Source organism: Pseudophryne corroboree, chromosome 11, assembly GCF_028390025.1.
Source record: "Pseudophryne corroboree isolate aPseCor3 chromosome 11, aPseCor3.hap2, whole genome shotgun sequence".
Taxonomy (NCBI): Eukaryota; Metazoa; Chordata; class Amphibia; order Anura; family Myobatrachidae; genus Pseudophryne; species Pseudophryne corroboree.
The window spans coordinates 146915421-146928750 of NC_086454.1; the positions used below are offsets into that span (position 1 = coordinate 146915421).

The 13330-nt window shown below is 45.7% G+C and overlaps 1 protein-coding gene across 2 annotated transcripts in view; it reads left to right on the forward strand.

Annotated features, from left to right (window-relative positions):
- The window catches only part of FLRT1 (fibronectin leucine rich transmembrane protein 1), a 327690-nt gene that overhangs the window by 92244 nt on the left and 222116 nt on the right, over window positions 1-13330 (forward strand). The window contains exon 1 of one of the 2 annotated variants that reach the window (XM_063944933.1): window positions 9251-9320. The exons of the other annotated variant lie outside the window; for it this stretch is intronic. The gene's annotated coding sequence lies outside the window, so the exon portion shown is untranslated. Of the gene's footprint in view, window positions 1-9250; window positions 9321-13330 lie in introns of those variants that run through there. 2 annotated transcript variants of the gene reach the window in all.

The window sequence follows — 13330 nt, forward strand, 5'->3', positions numbered from 1 at the left end:
AGGGTAGAGAGAGAGAGCCAGGTTAGAGAAAGAGGGGGTACAGGTGGCACTGTGTAGCTTGTTCTGTCCCCGTACCCCCTAGTACAAGCATCACTGTGTGTGTGTCCCTTCAGTACAAGAGGCACTGGGTACCTGTGGCAGCGGCGGGTCCCCCTTTCAGCACCGGCAGCAGCGGTTCCCCTCTTCTGGTTTCTGTTGGATTGTGACGTTGGGCAACAGCACCAGAGAGGAGAAGAAAAGGTGAGAGGAGGGACGGGATCGCCTCCTCCCACTAGTACTCCGTTGAAAGTGCTGCTGTATGCCCCGTCAATGCACCACACTGCCGCAGGTCCCTGCTTATAAAATATATGTATAAAAAAGTGGCACAAACCACATGGGGTGGGAAAGGGCCAGTCTGCCTCCTCCCCCTTCCTGGATCATACGGTGCCTCTAGTCACCCCACACACATATTGTCCCCTCCAGTAACCACTCTGCCCCCCCCCCCCAAATACACACACACACACACACACACACACACACATATATATACACACATACAGTGGTCGAAGTGGAAATTTTGAAGTGGGGGTATGGAAAAGTGAAGGCGGAAATTCTCCAGAAAAGGCGGTATGTCCACTCAAAAGGGGGTGTGCCCTTCAGTGTAGTTTACCACCCCATATAACCCTTATACAAACTATGCATCACAATAGTAGGACCCCTTATACTATCTAGTACTGTTGCACCTTTCACATTATAGCACACGGTATGAGCCGAAATTCACATTATAGCACACGGTATGAGCCGAAATTCACATTATAGCACACAGTATGAGCCGAAATTCACATTACAGCACACGGTATGAGCCGAAATTCAATTTACAGCACACGGTATGACCCGAAATTCACATTACAGCGTACGGTATGAGCCGAAATTCACATTACAGCACACGGTATGAGCCAAAATTCACATTACAGCACACGGTATGAGCCGAAATTCACATTATAGCACACGGTATGAGCCGAAATTCACATTATAGCACACAGTGTGAGCCGAAATTCACATTACAGCACACGGTATGAGCCGAAATTCATTTTACAGCACACGGTATGACCCGAAATTCACATTACAGCATACGGTATGAGCCGAAATTCACATTACAGCACACGGTATGAGCCAAAATTCACATTACAGCACACGGTATGAGCCGAAATTCACATTACAGCACACGGTACGAGCCGAAATTCACATTGCAGCACACTGAATGAGCCGAAATTCACATTATAGCACACGGTATGAGCCGAAATTCACATTATAGCACATGGCATGAATCATAATTCACATTATACCACATGGTGTGAGCCAAAATTCACATTACAGCACACAGAATGAGTCGAAATTCACATTACAGCACACGGTATGAGCCGAAATTCACATTATAGCACACGGTATGAGCCAAAATTCACATTATAGCACACGGTATGAGCCGAAATTCACATTATAGCACACAGTATGAGCCAAAATTCACATTATAGCATATGGTATGAGCCGAAATTCACATTATAGCAAACAGTATGAGCCGAAATTCACATTATAGCACACAGTATGAGCCAAAACTCACATTATAGCACACAGTATGAGCCGAAATTCACATTATGCCACACGGAATGAGACAAAATTCAGGGAGAGTGACAGCTTGGACATAGTGACAGGAGAGTGACAGAGGGAGAGTGACAGAGGGACAGCAAAAGCATACAGTAGGGACTAGGGAGAGAAAAAGGCAGCAGGGTAAAATTACCTATTGAGCTGTGACGGAGGCTATGGACTGCGGTCAGTGGATGAGGAGGCCATGCGGCCGCTCCTGATTGGCTGTCGGTTTGAGAGAGCTCTGTGACCAGCGGAGGCGGGGATCTCCAGTCAGTGTATACGGCCCACTCAGAGCACTGTATATATATATATATATATATATATATATATATGTACATATATATATATATATATATATATATATTATATATATTAGCTGAGCCAAGTAATCAGTAGTTTACTGAGTGCACTAATAGATTGTAGGTGCACTCAGTAAACTATGGATTGCTTGGTCCAGCTAATATAATATAAATATATATATATATATATATATATATATATATATATCATACAGTAACAACCCTTCGTTTAGAAAAAAATGTATCCCCCCACAGACTCTCACCCAGACTGGAGAGAGACTGAGTGCGGGCAGGACTTGGAGACTGGAGGACAGCACATGGCGCCGCGGCCAGGGAGGAAGGGAGGGAGGGGCCGGGCGCACGTCACTTTGCGAGGCAGACTATGGGGCGGCAGCGCAGCAGGACGGGAGGGGATGTGACCACCAGGAAGCGATGCGCACAGGTGATCCGATCGTGGTATCTGTGTGCTGCTGTTGTTGCGCTGCTACAACAGCAGCACACAGACCGGGATGATCGGATCACAGGCGTGAAGTGCGGGGGGGGGGGGGGGGGTGCCGGACATTAGGGGGTGCCTGTGCGCACCAGGCACCCCCTGTGCGCACGCCTATGAAACTGATATGTACTTATAGTGTGTATTCACAGGGATCATACTTAGTGGGAGATTTATCAATCCTTCTAAAGAGAACACGTGGAGGTATAACCCGTAGCAACCAATCAGATTGTATACATTAATCGAAAGTACTATAAATGTACTATATATATATATATATATATATACACACACACAGAGCCGGCCTTAACCAATATGATGCCCTGGGCAAGATTTTGGCTGGTGCCCCCTAGCACCACCGCTAGTTCTGCAGGAGATGCCAGCAGCTTCTGCTGATTAAAATGATATGCAGCATGCCTATATTATGTTTGTGACTGTGGCTGTATCTGCATTACAGTGATTTCCAGGAATATACTGTAAGGTAGCATTTCGTAATGTAGATGCAGTCACACACACAGAATATAGGCATGCTGCATATAATTTTAATCAGCAGAAGCTGCTGCCCCTAAGCATACGAAATGCCCTAGGCATTTGCCTAGTTTGCCTATTCCTAAGGCCGGCTCTGTATACACAATAGTAGTACTATAGAAGTAGGGTATGATAGCTAGAAAATGATCACTTGCTATGACCAACACCTCCACTTAAGACTTAGAAGACTTGAAGTAGAAGACTTGATTCATCTCCCACTGCGGGTTCTACTTATAAATTTAGTCTGTAACCTGCGGAACCTTTAATTTCATATTGCTGCGAGATGTGAATACTACAGTTATTCAACAGTTCACACCTGCTCGGTGATCATCCGTGGTTTCTGCCCTACTTTCGGAAACATCTCCAGTTTTTCTCTGGTTGCCTAATTCTGGCAGCAAAGGCTAATATGAAATGCACTGGAGGGGGTAGCTAGCGGTGAGAAGCTTTGCTTTTAGTCGCTAGTTAAATTTCTTGAATCTGTGGTCTCTATAAAGATCTGTGGTTAGAGAGGTAAGCGCCAGTAAGTGGGTTAAGGCCGGGAAAAAAAATAGCTCTGATCGCTAGATGAGGCTGCATTAAGTCTTGCGTGCAACTCAGAATCGCAAGACGGAATCATTTGTGCACTCACTACAGATGTATAAAAGTGTGTGTGTGTGTGTGTGTGTGTGTGTGTGTGTGTGTGTGTGTGTGTGTGTGTGTGTGTGTAATGTCTCAACCTGTGTGAGAGAAGCCAGGTAATGGGAATGAATACAAAGGGAAGCATTTCTGCACAAATCACAGTTACAGGTAGGTTTTCATGTATAACAATTATACTGTATGTAAATTCATGCCTAGTCTTCAATAATGAAACTGAGAAAAGAACTAGGTAAAAAAAAAAAAAAAAATAGCTGCACAATCATAAAGCATAGGGAAAATCAGGGATCAGTACAAATTAATCCCTAGATATAAGCAGGAGATCAATATACCTTTTAGTAAGAATTAACCTGACACTTTATATATTATGAACAATACCTCACTACATTAATTACTCAACTTAATTTTCAATATAGATTGGACTTAAAATAGAACGAAAAAATTAAAGCATTTATTTTAAAACTCCATGAATAAGTCATGTATTCCAACATCTGAACGTGATAAATGAGCAAATAGACTGACTTAAATCGGCTTTGATGCTTCTGCCATTACTGACTGGGAACTGTAATGACGAGCACTCTCAAAGTGGGTGGTGCTGTTTTTTGTATACTAAGGAGAAAGAAAATGTGATTAAGAATGTGGGGCAGACTTTCACAGAAATATGGCAACATAATGCTTATTATTTTCTGACTAATTAGTAATTTTTTCACCTGTAATTGAAAAGCACTGTAGTATAGTCCACACTTCTTTTCAAAGCAAACCGATTTATGGGTCCAGTGAAATGAATTACCCTTTGTAGAACCATATTTTCTATAAAGGCTTTGATGGGCTTCAGCTTACGACAGACAGCTACTTCAATTTAGTGTTTTGGGGGGGCAATGCCTTTACATTGCCAGGATGTTACAAGTCCATCAGATGCTAGAAGCTAGCATTCAAAGCATTCCAGATGTACCATGAACTTCTTGGTAGTCCATGCACATGAGAGAAGTGTGGTGATTTTGGATTTCTAACTCCACACTGGGGGAAATGTATCAAACCTTCTAAAGAGTGGAGAAGCTGCAACCAAACAGCTTCTAGGTAGCATTCTATAAAAATGGATATGTGACTGATTGGTACTGTATGTGCAATTCACCATTCTTTAGAGTGTTTGATACATCTCACCCATATAGCGACCACATTATGCTTGAGAGAGCCACGCTAACAGTGCACACAGGAAGAGGTCATCATTTTCAATGGGTCCTGTGGCCCTTTTAGACATTTTGGAGGATCAGAGAAGTATGGACAAGAGAGTGATACCCCTTTTCCACCTATGAGCATGGGTCGCAGCCGGGAGCCTGACACGGGTGCTACCCGGCTGCGGCCCGTGCTCAGCCCCTTTACCATCAGCAGTCACCATCCCGACATATTGCCGGGTTGGTGACGCTGCTAGTGACGCGGCAGGGACGGCGCTGGGAGATCACATGATCTTCCAGTGCCGCCCTTCCATACAGTGTAAACGGGAGCCGTGTCGTATCGACACGGCTACCGTTTACACTACAACCCTACCCGGATCATTCCCGTGTCCTACCCAGGTAGGATTCACGGGTGACTTGATCTGGGTTTTTGCCGGGGGACCCTTTTCCAGTAGTAAAAAACACGGGAAAATGCTCGCCCCCGTGCATTTACCCGTGTTTTTTGAGCTAGTGGGAAAGGGGTATTAGCTTCCAGAAATAAAGAAAACCCTTAGGTGAGTCATGCCGGCCGTCCCCTCTGGGACAGATAGTGGATTTAGTGATAGAGGCATCCATTTGCACTTATTCTTAGAATTCCTAGAAACTTGGCCTGTTATTGCAGTCCTCAGGGCAGATGTCAAAACTTGCACTGTAATGAAGCAATGTCTTCTAACAATGTTCAATTCAGACTATTCCATAATGAGTGCCCCTGCCTTCTAAAGCAACACTGTAATGAATGCGTCAATGTTCTAATGAATGGGACTGACTTCTAATAAGTTATGTATGAGAATGTTTTCTTTTGAATGAAATGGGCAACTAATGAGTAAGTCTATATGGTAACGATTGGGAACATATTATAATGAGTTAAACATGCATATACCATGGATAATACAATGGCTGCATAAACCCTTCAGATAGAGGAATCAAAGTGTCTTTGTTCTGCTGACATTTATCATCTTTAGTGTATCCTGTAAATCTCAGTATTGTTCAGCCAATGCGCGTTTGTGTTCTGCTGTTTGGATGGTTCTCATCAAGATGGATAATATCTTGTAAGGTTTGCATGTGAGGCAATAAGAGACGGATGGTGAAGTCTTACATCACAGACTTGCTCTTAGGCTGTGACATTGACCTAAACTAATTATTGTTCATCTGAATGGAATTTTCAGAGAGGTGCCATAATATACATTTCACTGTGAGTGATAAATTGCACCAGGCAATCCGCTCCTAAGGGTGTGTACACATGGCGAGATCCTTGCTATGCCGATTTTCACTTGTGATTTCCCTTGAACTCCCCGGAGCCCAGATAGCACAGATTTTGACTAACTTTTCTTGAGATATGGACTATGTGTGCTTACGATTTTGGCTTATGTGAGATGTCATTAACATGTGAGATGAACTAGATAGTACACCGATCTAGCAAGGATTGACTTGCCTGCACAGTCTATCTTTTCTTGCGATGCCGACCTGGCGGGACCACGCATCGGGATCGCAAGGTGACTTTCACCTTGCAATCTGCACTAACTTTTCTTGCGATTTTGACTATATAGTTAAAATCGAAAGAAAATATCTCACCGTGTGTACACACCCTGTCATTTTTCAAATACAGTCTGTAACATGGCAAGTAGGAGCTGATTGGCTGGTGCAATTTATCACTCACAGTGAAATGTATCACTCATCTCCTATAGAATAGCCCAGATCTGTGACTGTTTGTATAACGGTGGGAGTGGCTAGGAGCTCTCATTGGGTTAGTGGCAGGGCTATCACACCCAGCCCACAGCTGATTGGGCGACCTCGCGATGCCATTAGCCCAGGCAGCTGTCAGTCAGTCCTGGCACCGAGCCCCATGTGTGCCCTGGTGACGCCCCAAAACAGTGCCAGCTGTCCGTCTCTGGGCCCCACCCACCACACAGGTATCTTCCACGCCATTGGTTGTTAGATTGGTTTCTATAGTCTGGTGATGTTGTGATTAGTCAGTCGATACGCCGCTCATCTCAGGGGCGGAGAGGGCAGTAAAGTGTCAGTCAGGGATTGGCTGGGGCGCCCAGTGCTGCCAGTGATACACTGAGTATTTCACGTGACGGCGGCCACCCGCTAATGCTTCATGTTCAGTGACGTCACATGTACGGCACTGTTCCACTCCGTCTGCGTCACCAGCCAGCTCTCTGAGGCCACGGAGCTTTCCCGCTACCCTGGCCGGTGAATGCCCATCGCGCACGTCACTCGTGGAAGTCCCCGCCCCCCTTGAGCCCAGCCAGGAGGTTAGGCTGTCTCAAACACAGCGGGGTTATTATTATGCGCTGCACTTTTCTCATTTATCGGCATCTTCTTTATTTATTTGCTGACAGTCAACTTACATGACCCCTTGCGCGGGGGGACTGACATCCAAAGCGACCAATGGCAGCGCGCCTTTGCCCTCCCTCCCCCAACCACGGAACCCCCCGCAACTGCCACTCACCCAACCACAGCACTACCGCAACCGTCCCTCCCCCACCCGCAGTGGCTATCGAACCCCTCCACCACCCATGGTACCCACGCCCCCCCCCCTCCCCAACCCACGGCATATTAGCGATCACTTTACTGTTATTTCCCAGCGCCTGCTGCACTACTGCACGTGTGCGGTCTGCTCACAGCGCAAGAGCAAGTGGAGAGTGCTGGTGCCCTCCACTTTTAGTGTGATGTATCCTATAGGCTACAATGGCTAACGCCATCTTCAGATGTTAACGGGACCAAGTTCCACTCGGTAAATTTGGCAGGAAAGCAGCCTCCATAGGTGTGGTTGGGGGCTGCTTTTGGGAACAAAACCAAGGGATCACAGCAGATACGCAGTCCCCTGTAGAAACATTCGGGGAATAATTATTATTTGCAGGGTAACCTCTTTAATCACCTGTTATTGTGGTATTCTGCAAATAATAATAAACAGATCCCACAGTTACTGACTGGCCCAGTGACTGGTGTTTCTCCTTAAGGCCCATACACACTTGATGATAAAATGAGCGACGTCGTTCATTTCAGCCCTCATCAACGATGTCGCTCATTATATCGTCAAGTGTGTATGCATCAGACGACCACCGATGCGCGGCCCCGCGGGACGTTAACGACCCTCGCTTATCTGTGGAGCATGTATGCTCAATTTCCACTATGGTCGTTACCGACCAGAGACGTCGTTGAATGTGTATGGTGTGAACGACCAACGACCAAGCCACTGTTCACCAGCCCTGTTCCCAGCTCATTATTTTAATAAACTGTTCAGCTTGGATGCTTCAACGATGAATGGTCTTTGGTCTGTGGTCGTTGGTAGTGTGTATGCTCATGTTGTTTGCTCAGCTGTTGAAGGGAAGTTCAAGGGAAGTCGTTAACGACGGTCGTTAACGACGTGTGCATCGTCAAGTGTGTATGGGCCTTTACTGCACCAGGCTAGACTGGCCACAGCAGTGTGGCCCCGCTGCCTGGTGAGATTTTGTTTATGGATTATAGCGATAACAGATAGAAACTGTGATAAAACGTCCTTGTTATTGGCACAGCTTAATAAATATGCACTTGTCTGTGAAGTGACGTCGCTTCCTAAGGTTGTGTTTAGGCACATGCGGTTAGCGTGTGTACTCGGTTGTATTTCTCATGAAACATACAGCAAATGTAACAGTAATAGGGATCACTGATCAATGAGAATCACTTCAGTATCGCCTCAAAACAGCATAAGGTGAAATGAGACGAGGCCGGCAAGTGAAATCATGCATGTACCTCCCACTACCTGAACGCATCACACAGTAGGGAGGATTACCGTCCATATGACTACACATACTTACATACAATAGTATTCTTAAACATGTTACGTTGCCTTGTGTGTAGGTTTCATGTTTTGTGAGGAGGCCAAGCAGAGTCACACACACAATACAAAACAATACTTATCTGAGCAAGCCCTTACAGTATATACTGTTTGCAATTTACACAAAACATTTTACATCAGCTTAACTGAGAATATACGAGTGTGACTGAAAAATGGAAATTCTGAAATGTAAGTACAAGAAGGAGTGCGAGCTTGGAGGGAAAAGCTGGGCACAGTGGCTAAGACTGAGACGCAATTAGATGGAACAGGGAAGAAGAATTGGGGGCAATGCTGACTAAACATATGCAAAACGCAGGCAATATATAAAGAGAGATGATGGAGCGATAAGGAGAAACAGAGAGACTGCATGAGGAAGAAAAAAGACAGTGGCTCAGGACTGAGGGATAGCGCAAATCTGTGATATGAAAAGATTATTTCTGATTGAAATACGGAGTGTGAGAGAGAGAAAGATGAGAGATGTGTCAGGGAAGGTGACAGAGCGTGTGTGTAATAAGGGAAAAGGGATGTGTGTGATGTAGGGAGAGTAAGGGAGGGAGAAGAGAGGGTGTGAGAAGATAGGGGAGAAATATGAGTGGGGGATGCTTACAGAGATGGAGCGGTAGACAGAGAGGAGAGAACAAATGATCAGTCAGAAGGAGTAATAGAAGACTTGTGTATGAAAGGAGAGAGATGGATGGAAGAGAAAGAACAAGGTAGAGTAGATATAAAAATATGGCTTGACAGTTTAAAATATGTGCGCACCCTTCTTAGGTAGCAGCTACATTAACCCTGTCACGGTTGCTACCAGCCTATTAGCCTGCAAAGAACAGATACTCAGCACACTGGCAGAATGCAAGTCCAGCTGATCTGTATGCTGAACCTGTACAATGCCTTCAGAAGCAGCCTCCTCATTCCATTTCATCCTCTTACACTGCCTGCATAAGATCTGTGTGCATATGTAAGCTATGGGAGGAGCGCCGCTAGCTGATGTGTGTGTGTGCCAGGAGGGCAGTATAGTATATCCTATACAGCAAGTGTTGCTTTTCCTCCTGTGTGTTAAAGGGACAGGTGTCCCCAGTACATGCTGTGCATTGTATTATGGCAAGCATCTGTGCTCATGCTGATTTGCTGTGAGCGGTGTTAAGGGATTCTTGTTTACTTGCTCTGTTATTACATTCTATGTAAATAAGATGCATGTCACATTCCATATCCTTATTAACAAGTTCCTGGTGCACATTTTGCAGCTGATCTGATAGTGAGATGAGGGCTATGATTATACCTGTATCATTTGTAAAAAAAAGATCAGGATGCCGATGTTCATAATAGGAAACCTATGTATTTTGCACACACAATGATCAGCCATAACATTAAAGCCACCTGCCTAATATTATATTACAGGGGCTGTTTAAGAGAGGAGAGGACCCATGTTCAGGACCCAATCAGTCCCCTCCTTTCTGGCTGCGCAGGAGACTCTGCTTTGTGCCAGAGTCTAGTATGCATGCTCAGGCCTCCGGGAACATGGCGCCCATACTTTGGGGGTAATTCAGATCTGATCGTAGATGTGCTAAATTTAGCGCATTAACCATCATTTACTCTGACATGCGGGGGGACGCCCAACACAGGGCTAGTCCACCCCGCATGTCAGGTCCTGCCCCCCCCCCCCCCTACATGGGTACAAAAGTATTGCAAGGTGGCGATGCTTTTGTAACTGGCGAGTAGCTCCCTGTCAGCGCAGCCGCACGCTGGCAGGTCTCTACTTGCCGCATCCCGGTTTGCAGCAGCTGTGTGTTTTACGTCACGCATCAGCCGCGGCCAGCCCCCCCAACGGTCCAGACACGCCTTTGTTGTCCAGACTGCACCCCGCCAATGTCGTTATAACACCGCTGGCATGCCCCCTTCTGCCCCGCAACCGCCTCTGTCTGTCAACCAGGCAGAGGCGATCACAGCCCTGAGATGCTTTTAGTATCTCACTGGGCTCCCGGGGTACGCGTGCACACTCCACAAAAGGATTCAGACTGCGATCGCTGCCACTGCAGCAATCCAGTCTGAATTAGCCCCTTTGTTCCGGGGACGTCTCTACTGTGGTTTTCACCTGGAAAATAGCCACCGCTCCATTATTGGTGATTTCTGTGTGTAGCGCCGGCCACTGTGGGACTTAAGATGGATAAGTCAATTTCTATGAGTGAGGTGTGGCCCCCGCACACCTTGCACCCATCATAGATATGCCAACCATTTTATAGGTTCCCCTCATGCCACCAAAACAGCTGTCCCATCGAGGCATGGACTCCGCAAGACCTCTGAAGGTGTCCTGTGGTATCTGGCCCCAATTCGTAAGTACTGTAAGTTGGAGGTGCGACCTCCTCGGCTCTGACTTGTTTTTCCAGCTCTTCCCACAGATGCTCGATCGAATTGAGATCTGGGAAATTTGGAGGCAAAGGGGGTTATTCAGAGATGGATGCAGATCGTTTCATCATACGCGGCAAGATCTACGTCCATCTCCTCACATGCTGGGGGACACCTAGCACAGGGCATTAGCTTCTTGTGACGTTGCGCCACGACGCGCCCCACAAACAAGGTATGGACACGCCTCTGTTGTCTGGACCGCGCCCTCAACACTGTGTCGCCGCTTCCAAAATGCTGCTGCCCCCCTGCTGGCACTTATACTGCAATCACATGCACGCAGTTTAAGTCGTCATGCATGCGCATATAACTAGCATTGTTACAGACTAAGCGGCTGATTCAGCTTGAGTCGCTGAAGTGTAGAAAACGCTATTCATTGATTTCCACACTTCAACGACTCAAGCTGAATCGGCCCCTTAGTCTGTAACAATGCTAAGTTAGGTGGCACATATCAGAGTAACATCCACGAGAATATCAGGACTCAAGGTTTCCATGCAAAACATTGTCCAGAACATCTCACTGCCTCCGCCAGCTTGCGGGCTGACCATAGAGCATCCTGGTGCCATCTCTTCAATGCACATGCACCCGGCTGTCGACATGATGTAAAAAAAAAAACGTGATTCATCAAACCCGGCCTCCTTCCTCCATTGCTCCAGTATGTGGCTACGCAGCATGTTGCAATACACTGTGTGTTCTGACACCTTTTTTTCATGGCCAGAATTAACTTTTTCAGCAATCTGTGCAACAGTAGCTCTTCTGTGGGATAAGACCAGAGGGGCTAATATTTGCATAAATTAAATTGGGCACCCATGACCCTGTCACCTGTTGTCCTTCCTTGGATCACTGTTGGTAGGTACTACTAATCACTGCATACTGAGAACACTCCACAAGACCTGTCGTTTTGGAGATGCTCTGACCCCGTTGTCTAGCCATCACAATTTGGCCTTTGTCATAGTCGCTCAGATCCTCATGCTTGCATCTTTTTCCTGCTTCCAACACATCAACTTCAAGAACTGACTATTCACTTGCCTAATATATCACACCCCTTAACAGGTGCCATTTTAATTAGATAATGTTTTTCACTTCACACATCAGTGGTTTTAATGTTATGGCTGATCGGTGCATATTATCACTCTGTAACCTCTTTATTAAGTACACCTGTTTATTACTGCAAATATCTAGTCAGCCAATCTTGTGGCAGCAACTTAATGCATAAAAACGTAGGCATGGTCAGGAGGTTCAGTTGTTGCTCAGACCAAACACAAGCATGGGGAGGAAATATGATCTAAGTGACTTTAACTGTGGCATGTTTGTTGGTGCCAAATGGGGTGGTTTTACACTTACAGAGAATGGTGTGCAAATCAAAAGAAACAGCCAATAAGCAGCAATTCTTTGTCTGAAAACACAATTTTAATGAGATAGGTCAGGGGAGAATGACTGCACTGTTTCAAGGTGAAAAGAAGGTGACAGTAACACAAATAACCATGCATTATAACAGTGATATGCAGAAGAGTATCTCAACATGTTGAAACTTGCAGTGGGTGGGCTAAAGCAGTAAAAGACCACAACAGCTTTCAATCCTGTCAACAAAGAAGAGGCTGCAGGTGGCACAATCTTGCCAACTCTGGACAGTTCAGGATTGGAAAAACATGACCAGGTCGATGTCTGGGGAAACTTAGATTATAGGTTCAGAATTTGGTGTAAACAACTTAAATCCATGGATCCATCCTGCCTTGTGTCAGTAATTCATTCTGCTTGTGAGGTAATGGTGTACAGAATGGTTTCTTGACCCCTTACCAATCGAGCATCATGTAAATGTCAGAGGCTGTCTGAGTATTCTTGTTGTTCATGTGCATCCCTTTATGGCCACAGTCTACCCATGTTCTTATGGCTACTTCTAGCAGGATAATTTGGCATGTCATCTCGAACCAGTTCCACAAACATCCCAATGAACTCAGTGTACTCCTATGGCCTCCACAGAAACCAAATTCCTATCCCATAAAGCACTGTTGTGATATGTGATGTGGTAGAATGGGAGATTCTCAGCATGAATGTGATTGTGTAGCCGACAAACTGACAGCCACTGCGTGTAGCTACAGTATGTCACCAGAATATCTAAGAAGTGTTTTCGGCACCATGTTGAATTCATACCATAAAGCATTCAGGCTGCTCCAGGTGCAAATGGGGTTTCACCCAGCACTACAAAGGTGTACCTAACACAGTGGCTACAGAGTTTATATACCCAGATTTTCCTCGTGTTTAGGTAATGGTCTATAGTATACTCCAAAGTGCTAGCCAACCTTTTAAGCAGACAAGATTTGGT